Source organism: Dendropsophus ebraccatus, chromosome 8 (genome assembly GCF_027789765.1).
Source record: "Dendropsophus ebraccatus isolate aDenEbr1 chromosome 8, aDenEbr1.pat, whole genome shotgun sequence".
Lineage (NCBI taxonomy): Eukaryota > Metazoa > Chordata > Amphibia > Anura > Hylidae > Dendropsophus > Dendropsophus ebraccatus.
Genome location: NC_091461.1, coordinates 45233975 through 45240603, shown reverse-complemented (window position 1 = coordinate 45240603; position 6629 = coordinate 45233975).

Below are 6629 nucleotides of genomic sequence, written 5' to 3'. Positions count from 1 at the left end.
AAAATGTTCATATTGGCATTCTTGTATGAAAACAGTGTTGCATTGTGCACAGTGAGTTTTACCTCCAGAACTCTATGCCCTGTGTGGTTGATAATGAAGAATAAAGGATAATTCCTAGAGCCTGTTAACTGCAGCGACGCTCCCTAAACCAGCAATTCTATAAAATATAGTCACTGAGAACTTGGTTATCCAAGGCAGTGTTTCTCAACTACAGTTCTGGGGTACCCCCATCAGGTAATATTTTGAGGCTCCCCTTAATATTGCACAGGTTATCAATATGGTCAGTGCATCAGGTATCACCACAGCTGCTGTTTATATGAAAAACTCTCAAATTGTGATCTCTTAGGGATCTTAAAGACGAGCTGATAAACTTTGATCTAAGCCAGTGATGGCTAACCTTGACACTCCAGCTGTTGCATAACTACAACTCCCATCATGCCTGGGTAGCCAAAGCCATATCTTTGGTTGTTCAGGCATGATGGGAATTGTAGTTTTGCAACAGCTGGAGTGTCAAGGTTAGCCATCACTGATCTAAGCTAACTGAAGGCAAGCTGTGTTCTATGTGTGGTGTGCACTCGACAGGTCACTTGCTAGATGGTACAGTGTGACGCCACTACTGTGGTGGTTGGTCGGAGTATAGCGCATCCTGTGGTTCTGGTATGACGCCAGTGCCGTTTGGGCACACAGGTATGAAGGCACACCTTTTTATTTTAGGATGGCTAGCTATACCCTTTCCCTTGTGATCGGTGACCTGTCGGGCTGTGAGGGGGTCCCTTGGGTACTTATCACGGTCTGGAGTGGAGTTGTGAGCCACCCGGACTATCTGTACCGCCACCCATAGCAAGGGGAGATGACACAAGGATGGTGAAACAACTGTGTAGGTGCTTGAACAATAATCAGTCCTGTTACCATAAATAAAACCACCTTTACTGCAGGAATAGAGTTAGTTCAGAAGTAGAGTTAGTTCAGAAGTAGAGTTAGTTCAGAAGTAGAGTTGGTTCAGAAGTAGAGTTGGTTCAGAAGTAGAGTTGGTTCAGAAGTAGAGTTGGTTCAGAAGTAGAGTTGGTTCAGAAGTAGAGTTGGTTCAGAAGTAGAGTTGGTTCAGAAGTAGAGTTGGTTCAGAAGTAGAGTTGGTTCAGAAGTAGAGTTGGTTCAGAAGTAGAGTTGGTTCAGAAGTAGAGTGGTTCAGAAGTAGAGTTGGTTCAGAAGTAGAGTTGGTTCAGAAGTAGAGTTGGTTCAGAAGTAGAGTTGGTTCAGAAGTAGAGTTGGTTCAGAAGTAGAGTTGGTTCAGAAGTAGAGTTGGTTCAGAAGTAGAGTTGGTTCAGAAGTAGAGTTGGTTCAGAAGTAGAGTTGGTTCAGAAGTAGAGTTGGTTCAGAAGTAGAGTTGGTTCAGAAGTAGAGTTGGTTCAGAAGTAGAGTTGGTTCAGAAGTAGAGTTGGTTCAGAAGTAGAGTTGGTTCAGAAGTAGAGTTGGTTCAGAAGTAGAGTTGGTTCAGAAGTAGAGTTGGTTCAGAAGTAGAGTTGGTTCAGAAGTAGAGTTGGTTCAGAAGTAGAGTTGGTTCAGAAGTAGAGTTGGTTCAGAAGTAGAGTTGGTTCAGAAGTAGAGTTGGTTCAGAAGTAGAGTTGGTTCAGAAGTAGAGTTGGTTCAGAAGTAGAGTTGGTTCAGAAGTAGAGTTGGTTCAGAAGTAGAGTTGGTTCAGAAGTAGAGTTGGTTCAGAAGTAGAGTTGGTTCAGAAGTAGAGTTGGTTCAGAAGTAGAGTTGGTTCAGAAGTAGAGTTGGTTCAGAAGTAGAGTTGGTTCAGAAGTAGAGTTGGTTCAGAAGTAGAGTTGGTTCAGAAGTAGAGTTGGTTCAGAAGTAGAGTTGGTTCAGAAGTAGAGTTGGTTCAGAAGTAGAGTTGGTTCAGAAGTAGAGTTGGTTCAGAAGTAGAGTTGGTTCAGAAGTAGAGTTGGTTCAGAAGTAGAGTTGGTTCAGAAGTAGAGTTGGTTCAGAAGTAGAGTTGGTTCAGAAGTAGAGTTGGTTCAGAAGTAGAGTTGGTTCAGAAGTAGAGTTGGTTCAGAAGTAGAGTTGGTTCAGAAGTAGAGTTGGTTCAGAAGTAGAGTTGGTTCAGAAGTAGAGTTGGTTCAGAAGTAGAGTTGGTTCAGAAGTAGAGTTGGTTCAGAAGTAGAGTTGGTTCAGAAGTAGAGTTGGTTCAGAAGTAGAGTTGGTTCAGAAGTAGAGTTGGTTCAGAAGTAGAGTTGGTTCAGAAGTAGAGTTGGTTCAGAAGTAGAGTTGGTTCAGAAGTAGAGTTGGTTCAGAAGTAGAGTTGGTTCAGAAGTAGAGTTGGTTCAGAAGTAGAGTTGGTTCAGAAGTAGAGTTGGTTCAGAAGTAGAGTTGGTTCAGAAGTAGAGTTGGTTCAGAAGTAGAGTTGGTTCAGAAGTAGAGTTGGTTCAGAAGTAGAGTTGGTTCAGAAGTAGAGTTGGTTCAGAAGTAGAGTTGGTTCAGAAGTAGAGTTGGTTCAGAAGTAGAGTTGGTTCAGAAGTAGAGTTGGTTCAGAAGTAGAGTTGGTTCAGAAGTAGAGTTGGTTCAGAAGTAGAGTTGGTTCAGAAGTAGAGTTGGTTCAGAAGTAGAGTTGGTTCAGAAGTAGAGTTGGTTCAGAAGTAGAGTTGGTTCAGAAGTAGAGTTGGTTCAGAAGTAGAGTTGGTTCAGAAGTAGAGTTGGTTCAGAAGTAGAGTTGGTTCAGAAGTAGAGTTGGTTCAGAAGTAGAGTTGGTTCAGAAGTAGAGTTGGTTCAGAAGTAGAGTTGGTTCAGAAGTAGAGTTGGTTCAGAAGTAGAGTTGGTTCAGAAGTAGAGTTGGTTCAGAAGTAGAGTTGGTTCAGAAGTAGAGTTGGTTCAGAAGTAGAGTTGGTTCAGAAGTAGAGTTGGTTCAGAAGTAGAGTTGGTTCAGAAGTAGAGTTGGTTCAGAAGTAGAGTTGGTTCAGAAGTAGAGTTGGTTCAGAAGTAGAGTTGGTTCAGAAGTAGAGTTGGTTCAGAAGTAGAGTTGGTTCAGAAGTAGAGTTGGTTCAGAAGTAGAGTTGGTTCAGAAGTAGAGTTGGTTCAGAATAGTGGACACAATAGTGACACAAGCCCCAGACTACCTGTTTACACCTGCGCTGCGAGAGAGCGTATGTAGGCTTCTAGCAACTTTGCGCTATCCGGATCAGTTCCTCTTGTTTCAGGATACTATCATGCACTCATGCAGATGTTCACGCCGTGGATTGTGGTGATCTCTGACTTGTCCTCTCCTGTGTAGCACTGCATAACTAGAATAAGTTGCTTTTAAGAAGAAAGTCACCGTCTCCCATGTGTCTGTCCACTACCACGTTACAGACTAGACTAGACTTGTTGTTCTGTCCCTGACAGCTGAACCACAGCAGGGTCCCCTCTCTACCAAGGCTTTGAAAACACCATCTAATTGTGGGTACTTCCTCTCCCCATGTGACAACTTCCTACAGCGTGTTGTAATACCTCCTGTGAGTGGTGGCAAAGAAAGTGTAAGAAAAGAAAGCAATAGAGAGAGGTGGAGAAGAGAGCTCTCACTGGTGCACATATCACAAATAAACAATAACACCTTGCTTAGTACAGCTGTGCAATATACAAGTACAAATACATATACTAGCGACATCTAGTGGCAAAACTTAAGCATAACTTCATCACCACTTAAAGTACAGACTTTTTTTGCAAGGGGTGTATAGACTAGCAACACCTGTGATGAGACATCATATACAGTTTGTAGTCATTGGCCAGATGGATGTGACTTTAATTTTATGGGAATGATCAAGTGATGGATATGATTAATACAGTAACAAGGTATGTATTATATCTAATACATTCATACCTCCTGGCTGTATGATGACACTGGACATCTGATATTCACTCCCATATAACTAAAGTCACAATATAAACCCAAATGTCTCCAGAACTAGAGGGCACATAAACTAAAGGGGAACAATCAGGGTGCCATCAAAACTAAAGGGGAACAATCAGGGTGCCATCAGATATTACCCTTCTATATCTATTGGCTATAGGTTTTCGAAGTCTGTCATCAGGCTCTGGGTTAATAGTAGTGAATGTGGGGGCTAGAGATGAGCGAATACGATTGCGGTATTCGAAAGTTTTAAATTCAATCGAGTATTGTGACGAATATGCGGGAAATATTCAAAAGCCCTCCCATCGCACTTGGCTCTTTTTAATCCAATCACCATGCAGGGAGGCCGTGATGGACCCTGAAGCATGCACGCAGCGTGAAAACTGCGTCTACCCTCATTGGATGGCTGAACCACATGACCTCGAATATTTAATAATTGATTTCCTCCTCTCGACCGCAGATGCGCTTTCATCCTAGCTAGGGAGAGATCTTCCAGCAGGGAGAGAGGTTTTAGTAGCGTTTTGGTTAGACAGGCTTACTACTGAACCCAAAAGTCCTTTTCAGGGCTGAGATCCAGGGAAAAAGTCATCTCTGAATCCAAAGCACTTCTCAGTGCTAAGACATAGATAATATAACAGCAGCAGCTGTATTCATTCCAGTACCCTGTGTGTACAAGTGACTTATAGTGTCCCTGGTTTAGCCCACTAAGGGCACGTAAACGTTATACATATAGTGCCAGTTGCCCAGTAAAAGCCACGTGATAACTTATTGTGCCAGTTGCCCAGTAAAAGGCAAGTGATATAGTGCCAGTTGCCTAATCTCTGCTGCAGCCTAGCGTTCGTACAGCGTAATGCGTGATACACGCAAATAACGTGGCGCTCTACAGACACACATTGGAATCATGTATGTAACGCTGCGCATGAAATAAGAAGGAAATGTGTGAACATTGCCGTAAAGCGTTCACAACTGCGGAGAGTGCCATTATACTGCGATTTTGGCGTGTTGTCTGATGTCACAGTGTCATTCAGGAGGTGTTGGCATCGTTTAGGGAAGTTTCATGGGGGACTTGGTGACCTCCAAGTGGTCGAATTTGGATTTCCAAGTGCTGAGCATTTTTTCCCCATAGACTATAATGGGATCAAATACTCGTTCAAACAGTCTAATATCGGTGCCTATTCGATTCGAATTCTCGAAAGTCGAATATTTCACTACTCGCTCATCTCTAGTGGGGGCTTTGTCTGCTGCAATTGTCAGGATGGAAACATTGTACTATAATAAATGCTTGCCTTTCTTTTCTGGGACTTTATCATAAACAACTGTTTGTTGGCACAAAAATGTTACAAGACAAGTGTTTTCAGAAAGTGCTTAGCAAAATGATGAGTTCATCATGGACTGTGACAATAGCAGCAACTCTTCCCATCGGTACTATTCCATTATTGCCATAGTAACAGTATGTACAGCGTTTCCTCTCACCACAGGGACACGGACATGTATGCTTCCAGCCTGGCACTGTGTGGGGTGCAATTGGCAAATTACATATAGACGCCACAGGGATTTTTGGGTAAAGGGGGGTGGGGAATATTTTTTTTTTTAAATAGGTCATTATCTAAAATATTCAACATCCTGCCAGAACTAAGATTGCAGCTAGTGACGGTAGTTTTGTGTCTGGCATAAGACTGTCATGTTCAAAGACATTGTATGGTTAACCCCATCATGTCCACAATATGTACAGTATATACATGTTCCAATTGGGCATGCCCCGTGCAGTAGGAACGTATATATACATGTTCTTGAGCTGAAGGGGCTTTAAATGTGCGTAGGACCACTCCTGCCTCCATCCTGTCAGATCTGTGGATAGTCTGCTCTCAGGCAGACTATGTATAGATCGATGATAGCACTGATCTATAGATTAGTATATGCAGTCTAATGATTGCATAGTTAACTGTAAAAAAAAAAAAAGGTAAAAAAAATTGATTTTAATTTAAAGCGTAACTGTCATTTCAGGGCCATTTTTCTGAAAACATTAAATATCAACAGTACAAGCGATTTTAGGAAACTCTGTAATAGGTTTTATGTACTAAGGGTATATTCACACGAACGGGCTCGCAGCGAGATTCTCGCTGCGAGCCTGGCAGGTCCTGGCAGTTCCCATACACTACATACTTGCTGCAGTCTAAACGACCGCAGCGAGTATGTAATTCTGCCGCCCTTAACCCCTTCTGCTCCCGGCCGGCTCCCCCGCTGTAAGCATACTTTACCTGTCCTTGCTGCACGGGTCCGGCGTCCTATTCTCCCGTCCGGCCAATCAGTGGCTGCAGCTGGGCAACACACTAATTGGCCGGACGGGAGAGCAGGACGCTGGACCCGTGCAGCGAGGACAGGTAATGTATGCTTACAGCGGGGGAGCAGAAGGGGTTAAGGGCGGCAGAATTACATACTCGCTGCGGTCGTTTAGACTGCAGCAAGTATGTAGTGTATGGGAACTGCCAGGACCTGCCGGGCTCGCAGCGAGAATCTCCTTCTGTACTGAAAAAGCAATCTCCCAGCCTCCCCCCTCACATCACAAGAAGCAGGATTTCTGTCCCCATTATGTGGCTATGGAGAGGGGAGGGGCTGTTAGGAGTGACTGAGCACGGAGGATTCCTGCAAAGCACAACACCCTGCAATCTTCTCTCAGTAAGTTCATAGATAAGCACTGACCTTTCTGACACCTGAATTTAGCGTTTTAGGTGCCCAGAGAGTCTAC